General features: G+C 42.6%; 1 long non-coding RNA gene and 1 pseudogene across 1 annotated transcript; both read left to right on the top strand.

Annotated features, from left to right (window-relative positions):
- Positions 1 to 4,196: 4,196 nt before the first annotated feature.
- Positions 4,197 to 11,058, top strand: LOC112070875 (inositol monophosphatase 1-like; annotated as a pseudogene).
- A 1,659-nt stretch (positions 11,059 to 12,717) lies between these two features.
- Positions 12,718 to 14,008, top strand: LOC139024383 (uncharacterized). Its single transcript, XR_011475674.1, has 3 exons — positions 12,718 to 12,979; positions 13,233 to 13,449; positions 13,505 to 14,008. It is a non-coding gene; the product is annotated as an uncharacterized lncRNA (long non-coding RNA).
- The last annotated feature ends 3,422 nt before the right edge of the window (positions 14,009 to 17,430 follow it).

Here is a 17,430-nt window from a genome sequence, read left to right on the forward strand (position 1 = left end):
GCGAGTACTGCAATCAATATGCTGATAGAATTTAGGTAGCCTTGTTCTCAAATTTGCTTTGTTAAAATCCCAAGCTACGATAAATGCAGCCTCAGGATATATGGTTTCCAGGTTACATAGAGACCAGTGTAGTTCCATGAGGGCCGTCTTGGCGTCTGCTTGAGGGGGAATGTACACAGCTGTGACGATAACTGACGAGAATTCTCAATGATGATGCTGACAGAGATGGTCGCCTTGATTCGAGTCCTTAGGAAACTATGCAGTATCTCGTTTTTTATGTATTATTTCTTACATTGTTACCCCAGGAAATGTTAAGTCTTATTACATACAGCCGGGAAGAACTATTGGATATAAGAGCAACGTCAACTTACCAACATTACGACCAGGAATACGACTGTCCCGAAGTGGATCCTATGTTTGGACCACCACCCAGGACATTGGATCTAATCCCAAGCTTTGGGCTTGCTTGTATGACATCAAAATACATTGAGTCTTCTTAATTTACAGCATCACTCAGACAACATAGCATTTGCAAAAGTTGTCCAATTACCAGAAGGGATGGGTATCTTCTTGTCGTGCGCAGTGCTCAAATTCAGAACGGCTGTTAGTCAAAACCCATACAGAGCTGTGAAGCGCAGAGCCTATGGTCTGACGCTATGTATAGCATGTTACTGTACAGACACTACGTTCCAATTTAGGCAGTTATAAGTTCCCAAATGTACAGGTACGAGTTTAAAAAGGGCTCAGCATACATTACAGACAAAAAAAAACGAAACATGCTGGTAAGGTAGTAGGAACTCAGGTGTGTGCAGAAACGCATAGCTCTATATAACACAAATGTTACAATGTCAATTCATGAGCCATATCTTTTGGACATCAATGTCAGTTGTGAAGATGTTCAGAAGTCTCCATCTTGTATCCACTGAAGTGTTACTCCTCTTCATCCCACCAGGCACTGAGTTTGACATGATGTCAAGGAAGGTTACCGCAGCGAACAGCTCGGCCGTAGCCAATCGAAACGCACAGGTGGTCCAGGCCTTCCCCTGTACCCATGACGGCGAGGATCCTAAAGTCAAGTGCACCTGTGGGACACCTAGCAACGGACACAGCGTTCAAAACGGACATTAGGCACGGCACTGCGTTCTCCTATTTTAGCCATTTTAACAATGAACCGCCATTGTTTTGGAGAGGTACATCGTCGTGAAATAAAGAACAATTAAATTGAATATACAAATGTGTGGATTCTCATCCTTGAGGTTATGCTGCCACCTACTGTTTGTATTCTACCTACATGTCTTACCATTGACATAGTGAAATTAAATTGTTATAATAACGTCACTTGGTGCACAATTCAGTTAAACCTTCATTACATTTATGCAGTAATGCCATATAATGTCAATCCCATATTGGTCAAATAAAATCACAGAATGGTTTTGGGTAAAATTCTGCTACCATATTCAGGTAGATTACATTTTTTTTTATAGAATAAACACAGACACTGTTATAACGTTTAGGCTACACATTGACTTCTCGTCTTGGTTTTCTTTTGGTGAGGCCACCATTTTATTTAATGAATGTATTGATGCCTGCCTATATGCCCGATTCTGGTCTCATTACATAAGACAGAGGGTTAATTAAGGCATAACAAAACGAAAGTAGGGTGGTTGGTCAGGGTGGATGGATGGGCATGTAATGCAAACGTCTAGTAACCTTTTGCCTGTTCAAATCTCCACATGGACAACTTGAGCATTTTAGCTAATTAGCAACTACTTACAACTTTTTAGCTACTTTAATAAAATGACTTAGGATGTTAGTTAACCTAACTCTTAACCCTAACCTTAAACTCTAACCCCTAGCCTAGCTAATGTTAACCACCTAGCTAACATTAGCGTTAGTACCTAAAATTAGCAACAACCAAGTGCAATCTGTAACGTACAGTATCATACGAATTGTAATTCGTAACATATCATACAAATTGGAATGTCCTCGGATTTACATTTCCTATATTACGTCTGCCCCTGAGTCCAGGTTGCAACGTCCTACATTCAACCATCAAGCCTGGCTAATATTTCAAAACAAGTATTTTGTTTATGCCAGGCAAGCCCATCATGACATTCAAATCAGGAGGACCCCTTTCCTCAGCGTTATGGCTCATCTGCAGATGAGCCATAAGAGATGCAGTATTTGAGCCAATAAGGGTCAGTTACTGCAGCCACGACAACATTGAAACAGAATCCTAATGACCAATGACCAGCCAACATGGAAAGCATGGACGGTTGCGCAAGTTTGGAACTGCATCGAGTGAAAAGCCTTTAAAAGGCTCATTGTCACCTGTCCAGAGCACTAAGCTATGAATTGTATCCCGCCCTAACAGTGGTTGCCAATAACCTTGAAATGTAGAGAGCATTGTCCCCTGTTTATCACATGTTGAAATATTGACTTTGCCATGTTATTACATCATGATCATGTGATTTGGTAAAGAGGTTATTTGGTCATTTAAAAAAAAAAAACTAGGAGGAAGAAGGCACTCTTCATATAACTAAAATGCCTTTTAAAGCCTGTTCAATGGAACAAAGATTTGAAAAACTCTGACGCGTTTCGGCATAGGCCATCGTGGGAACTACTGGGAATTTGTTATAAACATTTTATTTTCCCAATTAAGAGGTATGATTATGGTAAAAAATAACTGCTTCAACTGTGCTCCTACTCTCCATTGGAATAGTGAGATAGGTGTCAATGGGTTCAAACAGCTGAACTGTGAATAGCATTGTGGTTTCCTCCGCTAAACTTGTGACCTATAGCTTTACCTTAACCTTTTGTGATGTAGAGCTAATAGGTTGATTGTCAATAATGAGAGGGTGATAATGGATAATGGAGGGGGGTTATGGATAATGGAGGGGGTTTATGGATAATGGAGGGGGTTTATGGATAATGGAGGGGGGTTATGGATAATGGAGGGGGGTTATGGATATTGGAGGGGGATTATGGATAATGTATGGTGATTATGGATAATGGATCACCTGTGGAACTCCGTTTAGGAATACTAAACTGAAGCATGGAATGCTGTCATACCTTGTAACTTACATAAGACTGCTTACATAGAATGCTTACAGGGTCCTTTTGCAATGTGGGTGAACTATCCCTTGAACTATTAAAATGGTGGAAGCCCTCAATGGCAATGTCCATGCTAAAAGGGGTTATATATCAAATCAAGTTTATTTTATATAGCACTTCGTACATCAGCTAATATCTCGAAGTGCTGTACAGAAACCCAGCCTAAAACCCCAAACAGCAAGCAATACAGGTGTAGAAGCATATATATCTAGAGTACCTATTTCTATGGCATCAAATAACTGCTGCAGTTCCTACTTTTCAGTAAAGGTTTTAAAAATTACTCCAATTGAGACTGTTTGTATTAATGGGTTGTTCATATCAACCTGACTGAGGATTGCCTGTAAAACGTTTTTAAAATACACTGAACAAGCGGTTTGTTGATGTCAACGTTGTGAACAGATTGCCCCATGTTGCCGGTGTGGTTATGGTATAGGCAAGGCCTAAACTACGGACAATGAATACAATTGCGTTTTATCGATGGCAATTTGAATGCACAGAGATACCGTGACGAGATCCCGAGGCCCATTTGTCGCGCCATTCATCCACCGCCATAACCTCGTGTTTCAGTTTGATAATGCACGGCCCCATGTCGCAAGGATCAGTACACAATTCCTGGAAGCTGAAAATAACCCCGTTCTTCCATGGCCGGCATACTCACCAGACATGCCCCCCTATAAGCTTGTTTGGGATGGTCTGGATCGATGTGTATGACAGCGCATTCCAGTTCCCGCCAATATCCAGCAACTTCGCACAGTCATTGAAGAGGAGTGGGACAACATTCCACAGGCCAACATCTACAGCCTGTTCAACTCTATGCGAAGGAGATGTCGAGCTGCATGAGGTAAATGGTCGTCACACCAGATACTGACTGGTTTTCTGATCCACGCACCTACATTTTAATTTAAAAAAAAAATCCGGGACCAACTGATGCATATCTGTAGCGTAATTAACTTATTTCAATTGACTGATTTCACAGTCACATCTTTGGAATTGTTACATTGTTGCGTTTTAAAGTGTTGTTCAGTATTGCTAATGGCGTGCATTGGCGTAACACTGGCCTGTAAGCGGCAGCACATACCTGTCATTCGTCTTGTTGGGCAAACTAGCCAAGCATCCGAAGAAGACGATTCTATGCGGAAGTAAAAAAAATTGACAATTCCCAGCTCGATCTACTATCGGTGAGATTTTAGTCTCTTTTTTTCGATCATTCTTATGCTAGTTACAGTCTCTTATTTCCTATTCTGTGCACCGACTAGCTCGATACGTGTTGTGTGATAAAGATTAAATGGTAATAAATCCTCGCATATAGCTCGAGAACTGTTAGGCTAAACTAATCTCGGATCAGTACTGTAAATCCTTTTTTTAAATGGATAAACAAGGCTTTATCTGAAAACATTTTGCAATGCAAACAGTTTTATTATAGAATATCGCTATTTGTTTTAATTAAATGATTATACCATCATTTGTCAATGTACTTTAACATTCATCCCATCAGTATAGGAGCAATCAGTCGTTTTTTCCCTGTAGGGTTTGCTATTTTTACAAAGGTAATTCTCTTGGAAAATGGAAATTGCAGGAGGATTTGCCTCAGGTTTCATAAAGCTCTTATTCTGATGTAATTGACAGCATGTTCAGTTCCATTGCTACAAGGACACACTGGACCCAGTATTGGTGTAGCTAGTTTATTTGCAAATTTCACCAACATAACCATAGTATGATCGATTAACTTTGAGGTGTTATTTTATCAATGTTTTATGTATTAAGTAAAAACCTTTTCACTGTCTGTTTCACAGCATCCATTTAAGGACATATTTCTTGGATCAAGGCACCACACCATGACTGACCTTTGGCAGAATGCCATGGACCATGCTGTGGCTCTGGCCAGGAAAGCAGGATCGGTGAGTGTGTGAGTGTCTGACTGTCTGTCTGACTTTGTGTCTGACTGTCTGTCTGACTTTGTGTCTGACTGTCTGTCTGACTTTGTGTCTGACTGTCTGTCTGACTGTCTGTCTGACTTTGTGTCTGACTGTCTGTCTGACTTTGTGTCTGACTGTCTGTCTGACTTTGTGTCTGACTGTCTGTCTGACTTTGTTGTCTGTCTGTTCCTGTCCTTGTGTTTGTCTTTTGTCTGTCTGTCTGTCTTTGTGTTTGTCTTTGTGTCTGTCTGTCTATCTGACTTTGTGTTTTGTCTTTTGTGTCTGTCTGTCTGTCTTTGTTTGTCTTTGTGTCTGTCTGTCTATCTGACTTTGTGTTTGTCTTTGTGTCTGTCTGTCTGAGCGTGTGATGGTGCTGCTGTCTTGTGGTTTTCTTCACTGACCTTTCGGCTTCAGACAGAAGTCCAGCATTCACCCGTGTGTCTATCTGCTGCCAGCTTGTAAGGGACGCGGTACAGAATGACATGAAGGTTATGTTGAAGAGTTCTTCTGTGGACCTGGTGACTAAAAACTGACCAAAAAGTGGAGCAACTCATTATAGACTCGTGAAGGAGAAATTCCCCACGCACAGGTACATATCCTGACACACACACACACACACACACACACACCAACACACACACACACACACACACACACACCACACACACACAACACCCTGGCACACACACACACACACACAACCCTGGCACACACACACACACACACTGGCACACTTCCTATTGCCTATGAAAAGAGAAGGATTTTTACAGGTATATTACAGAACCTCCCGATCAGTATCTGTTGGTGTTCAGTGTTCAATCAGAACGTTATAAAGGTGATATATAAAGTTGATATTATACATGGTGTTCAGTAAGTGTTCAATCAGACGTTATAAAGGTGATATTATACATGGTGTTCAGTAAGTGTTCAATCAGACGTTATAAAGGTGATATTATACATGGTGTTTCTAGATGATGCAGATATTATAAAGGTGTGTGGTATTTCTAAATTATGCAGACTATATGGACTTTAATTAAGATAGTATAGTAGGTAGTGTAACAGAGAGGGGGGCGATCTAGACATGTTCAATAAGAAAACATTTTGCTACGGAAAATGAAAATGAGCGTTTCAGATTGTCCCTCTCTGTTGCAGTCCGTTTCCTTTTAGTGCCTTAATGATCTTGCACGCAGAGAGCTGAAAACACTGGCGAAGGCGCCTCCGGCTTTACTTAGAAACAAATGGAGGCGACTGGGTTTTCTCTTCCTGTGTGTAAGCGGCTTTATGAACATGACCTTGTTCTCCTTGTGTTACAGTTTCATAGGCGAGGAGTCGGTGGCTGCTGGAGAGCCCTGTGTTCTCACTGACAACCCAACCTGGATTGTTGACCCGGTAGACGGAACCACTAACTTTGTCCACGGGTAATTTATAAAATGATTGTTATTTTCTCTAAAATGTGGTAATCGCTTTGTGTCGATTTAAATATCTTATTAAATAACCTGATTTCCATTTAATCCTATAATTATTTAGTATGCGCGTTTGATCATGTAGCATTGGTTATCCTATTTAACACGGTCTTTCTGAAATCCATGGCTTCCACAGATATCCGTTTGTTGCCGTGTCTATTGGCTTTGCAGTCAACAGAAAGGCAAGTTTTCCTATTTAAATCATTCAGAGTTTTTCTTAGCCTAGAGAACTCATGTGACGTTTCATTCTTCATACTTAATACTAAAATTGCAAAAGTTTTGCACCCACACGAGTAAATCTGCAACATAATTGTTGCAGTTGACAACAGTACTCTTGAACAATTAAGGTCATTTAAAACCAAACTTGTTTTTTGGTCCTAGCATTCTGTGTTTCATAAATGTATATGTTTTTTAAAATGGTCGACTGACCAGGAAGATCATGTATGTTTAAAACAGTATAATCTTGGAGATCAGTAATGTATATTTATCACCAGTCATTAAAGGAGCTGTAAAAGTCTAAATTTTTTATTGAATTTTGATTTGGTTTTTGAATTGTGGTCGATTGTGTACCCTAACCTCTTTTACGGTGTATACGGGGGTAGTGAATCCCTGTTCAGATTGCCACTGCAACAGACGTTCCTCTCTTGTGTCCCTCAGCTGGAGTTTGGAGTGGTGTACAGCTGCATAGAAGACAAGATGTACACAGCCAGGAAAGGGAAGGGAGCCTTCTGCGATGGACAGCTCCTTAATGTGTCGGACCAGAAAGGTTCAGTAGTTAGTTCAACCAGTGCATCTATAGTGCTCTATAATACTACTATTACTATGTCTCTCTGAATTCACTACTATTCATATTTTCCTTTACTATACACCAGTGTTTCCCAATCTTTTATTTGGTGAAAAGCCACATATTTACATTTCCGTACTCCATTTGTGCTGAGTCCAGATTTACATTGTAGCCCTGCATTTAAACTAGTATTTTCATTTTTGTTAAAATAAGTATTACAATTCATGAGTATTACAATTCATGAGCATTACAATTCATGAGCATTACAATTCATGAGCATTACAATTCATGAGCATTACAATTCATGAGCATTACAATTTATAAGTATTACAATTCATAAGCATTTGCAACATCTTTAGTACTTAACACAGATTTGTAAGCCTTTATACACATCATTATTAAATTCTGACCTACTTCCCTCCTCACACTCCCCTGCTAACCTTACCTCCCTGTCTCTCTTACCCTGTCTCTCTTACCCTGTCTATCCAATAAACCTGAAATAGGAATGTCACTGAAGTGCTGAACTTTCTCATTACAGAAATCAGCCAGTCTATCATTGCTACTGAGTTTGGTTCCAACAGAGACACAGAGGTGGTTGACAAAATCTTCTCCAGCATGAGGAAGATCCTGTGTTTACCCATCCACGGGTAAGAATGCCCTGGCCACGTTTAGAATGTCATCCACGGGTAAGAATGCCCTGGCCACGTTTAGAATGTCATCCACGGGTAAGAAGAATGCCCTGGCCACGTTTAGAATGTCATCCACGGGTAAGAATGCCCTGGCCACGTTTAGAATGTCATCCACGCGGTAAGAATGCCCTGGCCACGTTTAGAATGTCATCCACGGTAAGAATGCCCTGGCCACGTTTAGAATGTCATCCACGGGTAAGAATCCCTGGCCACGTTTAGAATGTCATCCACGGGTAAGAAATACCCTGGCCACGTTTAGAATGTCATCCACGGGTAAGAATCCCTGGCCAGTTTAGAATGTCATCCCACGGGTAAGAATGCCCTGGCACAGTTTAGAATGTCATCCACGGGTAAGAATGCCCTGGCCACGTTTAGAATGTCATCCCGGGTAAGAATGCCCTGGCCACGTTTAGAATGTCATCCACGGGTAAGAATGCCCTGGCCACGTTTAGAATGTCATCCACGGGTAAGAATGCCCTGGCCACGTTTAGAATGTCATCCTCGGGTAAGAATTCCCTGGCCACGTTTAGAATGTCATCCACGGGTAAGAATACCCTGGCCACGTTTAGAATGTCATCCACGGGTAAGAATGCCCTGGCCACGTTTAGAATGTCATCCACGGGTAAGAATGCCCTGGCCCACGTTTGAATGTCATCCACGGGTAAGAATGCCCTGGCCATGTTTAGAATGTCATCCATGGGTAAGAATGCCCTGGCCACGTTTAGAATGTCATCCACGGGTAAGAATGCCCTGGCCATGTTTAGAATACATCCACGGGTAAGAATGCCCTGACCACGTTTAGAATGTCATCCATGGGTAAGAAATGCCCTGGCCATGTTTAGAATGTCATCCACGGGTAAGAATGCCCTGGCCACGTTTAGAATGTCATCCACGGGTAAGAATGCCCTGGCCACGTTTAGAATTACATCCACGGTAAGAATGCCCTGGCCAGTTAGAATGTCATCCACGGGTAAGAATACCCTGGCCACGTTAGAATGTCATCCACGGGTAAGAATGCCCTGGCCACGTTTAGAATTCATCCACGGGTAAGAATGCCCTGGCCATGTTTAGAATGTTCATCCATGGGTAAGAAGCCCTGGCCACGATTTTAGAATGTCAATCCACGGGTAAGAATGCCCTGGCCACGTTTAGAATGTCATCCACGGGTAAGAATGCCCTGGCCACGTTTAGAATGTCATCCACGGGTAAGAATGCCCTGGCCACGTTCCCGAATGGCATACTTCTATACTACTTAGTAGGCATTGCGTGGAGGCTAAGTATGTAATAGTTTGCTTGAAAGACTAGGATGGCATACTACATTAGCTGAGAAATGAGTATGGGTCCACTCTGCATTCTATTCAGGAAGTTCTTTTTCACAATAGGTATCCCAGAATGTATCCTATTGCTAGCGGAAAAACCTTCGTACCATCAGATAAGACTCTGCTCTGTGTGGGTAACTTGATGACGCTAACCCTAACTATGACGCTGGAAAATCCTTGTGCTAGCAATAGTCTTGTCCAATGAGAAATGCTAGTTTTAGTTGTCCGTTGTAAAACATTTTGTTACTGTAATGAACACAACCTCTCTCTGTCCATCTTCCTAGGATTCGAGGTGTTGGCACAGCGGCCACAAACATGTGTCTGGTGGCGTCGGGCTGCGTGGAGGCCTACTACGAGATAGGGATTCACTGCTGGGACATCGCTGCCGGGGCCATCATAGTCACAGAGGCAGGGGGCGTCCTCATGGATGTAGATGGTACGTCACTATATATCCCAGATAGCACATAGACCTCTGCCCAACATTTGGGCTCCTGAGTGGCGCAGGCGGTCTAAGACACTGCATCTCAGTGCTAGAGGCGTCACTACAGACCCTGGTTCGATTCCAGGCTGTATCACATCCGGCCGTGATTGGAAGTCCCATAGGGGCGGTGCACAATTGGCCCAGCGTCGTCTGGGTTAGGGTTTGGCCGGTGTAGGCCGTCATTGTAAATAAGAATTTGTTTTCAACTGACTTGCCTAGTTAAATAAAGGTTACATAATTATTTTAATTATTTTAAACATAGGCACTATGAACACATTATTTGTTACTTTTATATTTTTTATATATTCTTTTTACTTCTCTATTATCTACTTAACAATAATTTGTTAAGCATTTCACTGTAAGGTGCATGTGACAAATACAATTTTGATTTGATTGGATACCTCGGGAAGATGCAGTGGTGACATCACTTTGGCCAGACGAATGGCTACTTTCTAAATTGTACAGATCTACGTTGCCAGGCAACAACGTTCTATTATGATGTCGCGGGCAGCGTCCCCATTCACCATGTGTAAACGCATCTCCATACTACATATTCCCAGCACGTTTTGATACGGCGGCCAAATGTTTGCGTGTTCACTAGTAAAATGGGTGGGACCGTGTGGCGCTAACAACACCGAGGTTATGGGTTCAATTCCCGTAGGGATGAAACACATATACACTTTTACTGTACTGTGTGTCGCTTTGTATGGAAGTATCTGCTAAGTGGTATGTATCACAGTATAATAGTACTATTATGCACAATAGCACTCAAGATCCAATCACAGATCAGCATAGACTTCAATCAGTCCTCAATAACAATCGATTACCCAGATGCTGAGATTTGATCCGTTTGTAAAAATGAAAGTCTTTTTGTTGTTTGTAATTTAGCAGTTGTATTTTCATTAACAGTTTTACTTTCACAAGTTTTACTTTCATTATCAATAGTTAATTAAGATATAAGTTTCTTTACAGCTATAAAAAAAAATATTCCAACATGAATTGTTCATTTTTCTAGGTAGACCATTGGACCTCATGTCCAGAAGGGTCGTTGCTGCAAATAACAAGATAATCGCTGAAAGGATTGTCAAAGAGATTGACGTGTTTACCCCTCTGCGAGATGATGCACCTACAGAGACAAAAGACTGAACAAGGGAAAATTGCTATGTTTTATTAAGTCATATTCTTAGAAAAAAAATGTGTGTTTTTTTTAAGCTTGTTTTATTTTTTCCAAAAGATATCACTGTTCTTGAACAATTCTGGTCATTTTAAAACCAAACTTTTTTGTCCTAGCATTCTGTGTTTTATATGTTTTTAATTCGTTCATTTTTAAATATTATAATTGTTTTATGTCAACTGACCAGGAAGATAATCTATGTTTTAAGTAATCCTGGATTACTTGTCTGGTGTCTAGTGAATACCACCCTAGACACCATACAACCCTGGGTGGTATGAAATAGACAACCTGGGTGGTATTCACTAGACACCAGACAACCCTGGGTGGCAGTCACTAGACAACCCTGGGTGGTAGTCACTAGACAACCCTGGTGGCTAGTCACTAGACAACCCTGGGTGAGTCACTAGACAACCCTGGGTGGTAGTCACTAGACAACCCTGGGTGGTAGTCACTAGACAACCCTGGTGGTTCACTTAACAACCCGGTGGTGGAGTCACTAGACAACCCTGGGTGGTAGTCACTAGACAACCCTGGGTGGTAGTCACTAGACAACCCTGGGTGGTAGTCACTAGACAACCCTGGGTGGTAGTCACCAGACAACCTGGTGGTAGTCACCAGAACAACCCTGGGGGTGTAGCACCAGACAACCCTGGGTGGTAGTCACCAGACAACCCTGGGTGGTAGTCACCAATACAACCCTGGGTGGAGTCACCATACAACCCTGGGGTAGTCACCAGACAACCCTGGGTGGAGTCACCAGACAACCCTGGGTGGTAGTCACCAGACAACCCTGGGTGGTAGTCACTAGACAACCCTGGGTGGTAGTCACTAGACAACCCTGGGTTGGTAGTCACTAGACAACCCTGGGTGGTAGTCACTAGACAACCCTGGGTGTAGTCACCAGACAACCCTGGGTGGTAGTCACCAGACAACCCTGGGTGGTATTCACCATGCAACCCGGGTGGTAGTCACCATGCAACCCTGGGTGATAGTCACCATGCAACCCTGGGTGGTAGTCACCATGCAACCCTGGGTGGTAGTCACCATACAACCCTGGGGTGGTAGTCACCATACAACCCTGGGTGGTAGTCACCAGACAACCCTCGTGGGGTAGTCACCAGACAACCCTGGGTGGTAGTCACCGACAACCCGTGGTGATAGTCACCATACAACCTGGTGGTAGTCACCATACAACCCTGGGTGGTAGTCACCATACAACCCTGGGGTGGTAGTCACCAGACAACCCTGGGTGGTATTCACCAGACAACCCTGGTGGTAGTCACTAGACAACCCTGGGTGGTAGTCACTAACAAACCTGGGTGGTATTCACTAGACACCATACACCCTGGTGGTACATAGACAACCCTGGGTGGTAGTCACTAGACAACCCTGGGTGGTATCACAGACAACCCGGTGAGTCACTAGACAACCCTGGGTGGTAGTCACTAGACAACCCTGGGTATGGAAAATCATTAGACACTAGATAACCATCTGTGGTATTCATTAGACACTAGTAACCATCTGTGGTATTCATTAGACACCAGATAACCATGGTTGGTATTCACTAGACACCAGACAACATTGGATGGTATTCACTAGACACCAAACAACCATGGTTGGTATTCACTAGACAACCCTGGGTGTATTCACTAGACACCCCTTTGTGGTATTCACTAGACACCAAACAACCATGGGTGTATTCACTAGACACCATACAACCCTGGGTGTATTCACTAGACAACCCTGGGTGGTATTCACTAGACACCCCTTTGTGGTATTCACTAGGCACCAAACACCCATGGTGTATTCACTAGACACCAAACAACCCTGGGTGTATTCACAGACACCAAACAACCATGGGTGTATTCACTAGACACCATACAACCCTGGGTGTATTCACTAGACACCAAACAACCATGGGTGTAGACACTAGACAACCCTTGGTGGCATTCACGAGACACGAGACAACCCTGGTTGGTATGCAGTAGACACCATACAACCCATGGGTGGTATACACTAGACACCTGACAACCCTAGTGGTATTCACAAAGCACTAGACAACCATGGGGGGTGATTCACTAGACACCAGACAACCGTGTGGTATTCACTAGACAACCCTGGGTGGTATGCAGTAGACAACAGACACCACTGGTGGTATTCATAAAGCACTAGACAACCCTGGTGGTATTCACTAGACACCAGACAACCGTGGGTGGTATTCACTAGACAACCCTGGGTGGTATTCACTAGACACCATACAACCCTGAGTGGTATTCACTAGATAAACCTGAGTGATATCACTAGACAACCGTGGGTGGTATACACTAGACAACCATGGGTGGTATACACTAGACACCTGACAACCCTAGGTGGTATTCACAAAGCACTAGACAACCATGGGTGGTATTCACTAGACACCATACAGCCCTAGGTGGTATTCACTAGACAACCCTGGGTGGTATTCACTAGACACCAGACAACCGTGGTGGTATTCACTAGATAAACCTGAGTGGTATTCACCAGACAACCGGTGGGTGGTATTCACTAGACACCATAAACCCTAGGTGGTATTCACCAGACAACCCTGGGTGGTATTCACTAGAACACAGACAACCGTGGGGTGTATTCACTAGACAACCCTGGGTGGTATTCACTAGACACCATACAACCCTGAGTGATATTCACTAGACAACCGTGGGTGGTATTCACTAGACAAAACTGGGTGGTATTCACTAGACAACCCTGGTAGGTAGTTCACTAGATAAACCTGAGTGGTATTCACTAGACACTAGACAACCCTAGGTGGTATTCACTTGCTTCCTCATGGCTCTGGGGATATTGTATGTGTTACCTGCTTGGACAACACATTATTTTCATGGATCATGAAAGGGGCTGAATTGGGGAGAGTGGTGAAGATGTTGTGAAAGTGTCAAGTTACTAAACAAACTAGTTAGCCCATTATGATGCCAGTGTGGTTACTGTCCTGTGGAACTGAAACAGTACCAGCTAAATAAACCAAATTACTTTTTTCCTTGTTGGGGAAACCTGTGGTTGAGACAGAAATATAAGATTCTGAATCATTTTGATGCCTAAGGCAGGCACAAGGACACTCAAGCTGTGAAACAATGATCGGATTCAGAAACAAACCCTAGTACAACACAGCAATCTGCCCACAGGTATTTTCTGAGCATGAGAACCTATTTCAGCAAACCTTTTTAATCCACTTTACTGGTGACCTTACTGTAGGAGTTATGACCACTAAAAAAATAATGACCTTACAACAGTAGTGCCACGACAACAAAACATATTTTTTTATATATATACAGTACCAGTCAAAAGTTTGGATACACCTACTCATTCCACAAATATTTTCTAAACTCTGCAAAAAAAAAGAAATGTCCCTTTTTCAGGACCCTATCCTTCAAAGATAATTTGTAAAAATAAAAACTTCACAGACCTTCATTGTAAAGGTGTAAACAGTGTAAACACTGTTTCCCATGCTTGTCCAATGAACCATAAACAATTAATGAACATGCACCTGTGGAACGGTCGTTAAGAACTGGTCCCGTGTGGCTCAGTTGGTAGAGCATGGCGCTTGCAACGCCAGGGTTGTGGGTTCATTCCCCACGGGGGGACCAGGATGAATATGTATGAACTTTCCAATTTGTAAGTCGCTCTGGATAAGAGCGTCAGCTAAATGACTTAAATGTAAATGTAAATGTAAGAACTAACAGCTTACAGACGGTAGGCAATTAAGGTCACAGTTATGAAAACTTAGGACACTAAAGAGGCCTTTCTACTGACACTGTAAAACACCAAACGAATGATGCCCAGGGTCCCTGCTCATCTGCGTGAACATGCCTTAGGCATGCTGCAAAGAGGCATGAAGACAGCAGATGTGGCCAGGGCAATACATTGCAATGTCTGTACTGTGAGACGCCTAAGACAGCGCTACAGGGCGGACAGCTGATCGTCCTCGCATTGACGTTTCTTTTTTCCGCTGAGTTTATGTTCATGGTGTTAATCGTTTCTGCAAGCCATCTATGGAAGCCAGGGGGGGTGGGTGACTTCCATTCTGTGAGGATACTTTTTTATTTTGGGCAGCCACACATTCCAAACATCAGTCTGTTGTTCCTCATAGGACAAGTCCGAATAGCCAAAGAGAGAAAGTTCTGTGTCAGGTTCAGTGGCCCTCTCATATGAATACCAATCAAAGATGTTCACCCCGAAAATGAGGAAGTAGGGGGCGGAGCCAAAAAATACGAGTTAATGAACCCTCCAAGACTTTACATTGGTCACACAGTGTGGAGACCTGGTCAGTAAACTCTATGTCATTTGGTTTTGGAGTAATGAAGTCTATGCATGACTTTGTATCGTATCCATTGATATCTGGCATTGATGTAATAGGAGTGAATTGTAGACGGGCTACTCCCCATAGATTATCTGAGATCTCAATATTTAACTCTTTACCCTAGGTCTCCTTGAGATGACTAGTAGAGCTCTCTGTATAGTTTTTTATTTGACTAGGCAAGTCAGTTAAGAAAAAAAATCTTATTTACAATGACAGCCTAGGAACAGTGGGTTAACTGCCTTGTTCAGGGGCAGAATGACAGATTTTTTACTTGTCAGCTCAGGGATTCGATCTATCAACCTTTCAGTTACTGGCCCGACGCGCTAACCACAAGGTTACCTGCTTATAGTTGGAGAAAAGGAGACAGACAAACTGTGAGACTAGGTGTTTTGAATTAGGAGGGCGCCGTAGCAGATCATAAAATGAATGTTGTACAAGGAGGGTTTCAACATTTTGAATTTTCCCTTTTGAAATTTGTTCTTTAAATTGGAGACATCTTCAATTGTGGCCAGTCCCTTCTCCCTCCCTCCACTCAACAAACAACTTATCAGACAGAGATGGAACAAAAAGAATGATTAAAGCATATCGGGGATATATATACAGAGATATCAGGCACCTTATAAACATGCTTAGTATGGTTTAGAATTCGTAAAGGATTTCTCAAAACAGCGTTGTTGCCTGTCAGATTGTTTGGGCACTCTGCTTTAGAGAAAAGCATCTCTGGAAGAGAACAATTTGTTGCAGTCTTGTCTTCCATATTTATCCACAGGGGGGCAACCTTGTCCAATTTATCTGTGAAACCCAGTTGCTAGTACGTTAATGCCCTGGCATTTGCAGCACAGTAATAATGTTTAAAGATGGGTAAGTCTAGGCCAACCATTTCCCTTGGGCTTTTGCAAGTGGGCTTCACAAATACGACGGGCTTTGTAACCTCAGACAAATGGGATGATTGTCGAGTCCAATGTTTTTTAAAATGAAGAGGTAAGAAAAATTGGAAGATTCTGGCAAAGCTAAAGTAACCCGGGAAGAGAAACCATTTTTATGGCATAAATGTGCCCCATCATAGAAAGAGGCAATATTCTCCAGTTCTCTATGTTTTGTTTTAGCTTTGCAACCAGCACATTGTAGTTAACCTTGAGGATGAGCACATTGTAGTTAACCTTGAAGATGAGCAACCAGCACACTGTAGTTAACCTTGAGGATGAGCACACTGTAGTTAACCTTGAGGATGAGCACACTGTAGTTAACCTTGAGGATGAGCAACCATCACACTGTAGTTAACCTTGAGGATGAGCACACTGTAGTTAACCTTGAGGATGAGCACACTGTAGTTAACCTTGAGGATGAGCACACTGTAGTTAACCTTGAGGATGAGCAACCAGCACACTGTAGTTTGAGCTTGAAGATGAGCTTTGGGTTTCTAGGGATTGTTTTTGTCCCAGGTAAGTTAAGTGGTCATGCGCCACTTTAAATTGTCTCCTCTCTAGCTCACTTGCTGTCATATTGCCTGAGAGACATACGAGATCACTTTTGCCCCAATTTAGTTCTATAGCCAGATAGATTGACAAATGAATCGATTAGCTGTAATAGACTACGGACAGAAGCTACTGGGTCTGAGAGGTATAGAAGCATGTCGTCTGCATATAACAAAAATGCGGCTTTCTATGTTTCCTACCTTAAGACCTATATATTAGGATGATCCTTATTTTTTTATCTCTAGGGGGTTCAAAGGGCTACAGTGAAGAACAGATGACTGAGTGGGAAACCCTGCAGGACAGATCTATGTAGTTGAATGGGACTGGATTTGTCGCTATCGGTCAGAATAGAGGATGTTGGGCAGCCACAGAGCATATTTTGACCAAGGTGGTAAATGAGTCGCCAAAATCCAAAACCTAGTGAGTGCTTCGAACACGTATGACCATTCTATTTGGTCAAATGTTTTTATGAGCATCTAGTGACATAATAGCCACCTTGGAGACTTTCCCATGATTTTGCATACAGGATGTTATTAAGCGGCCCGCGTACATTAGAAAAAGAGAACCTGTCTGGGATAAAAACCCTGTCTGATCCGGATGAATAATGGTTGTTACATGTTTGTTCAGCCTGTTAGCAAGCACTTTGGTGATTAACTTTTATAAA

Source organism: Salvelinus sp. IW2-2015, unplaced genomic scaffold (genome assembly GCF_002910315.2).
Source record: "Salvelinus sp. IW2-2015 unplaced genomic scaffold, ASM291031v2 Un_scaffold1446, whole genome shotgun sequence".
Taxonomy (NCBI): Eukaryota; Metazoa; Chordata; class Actinopteri; order Salmoniformes; family Salmonidae; genus Salvelinus; species Salvelinus sp. IW2-2015.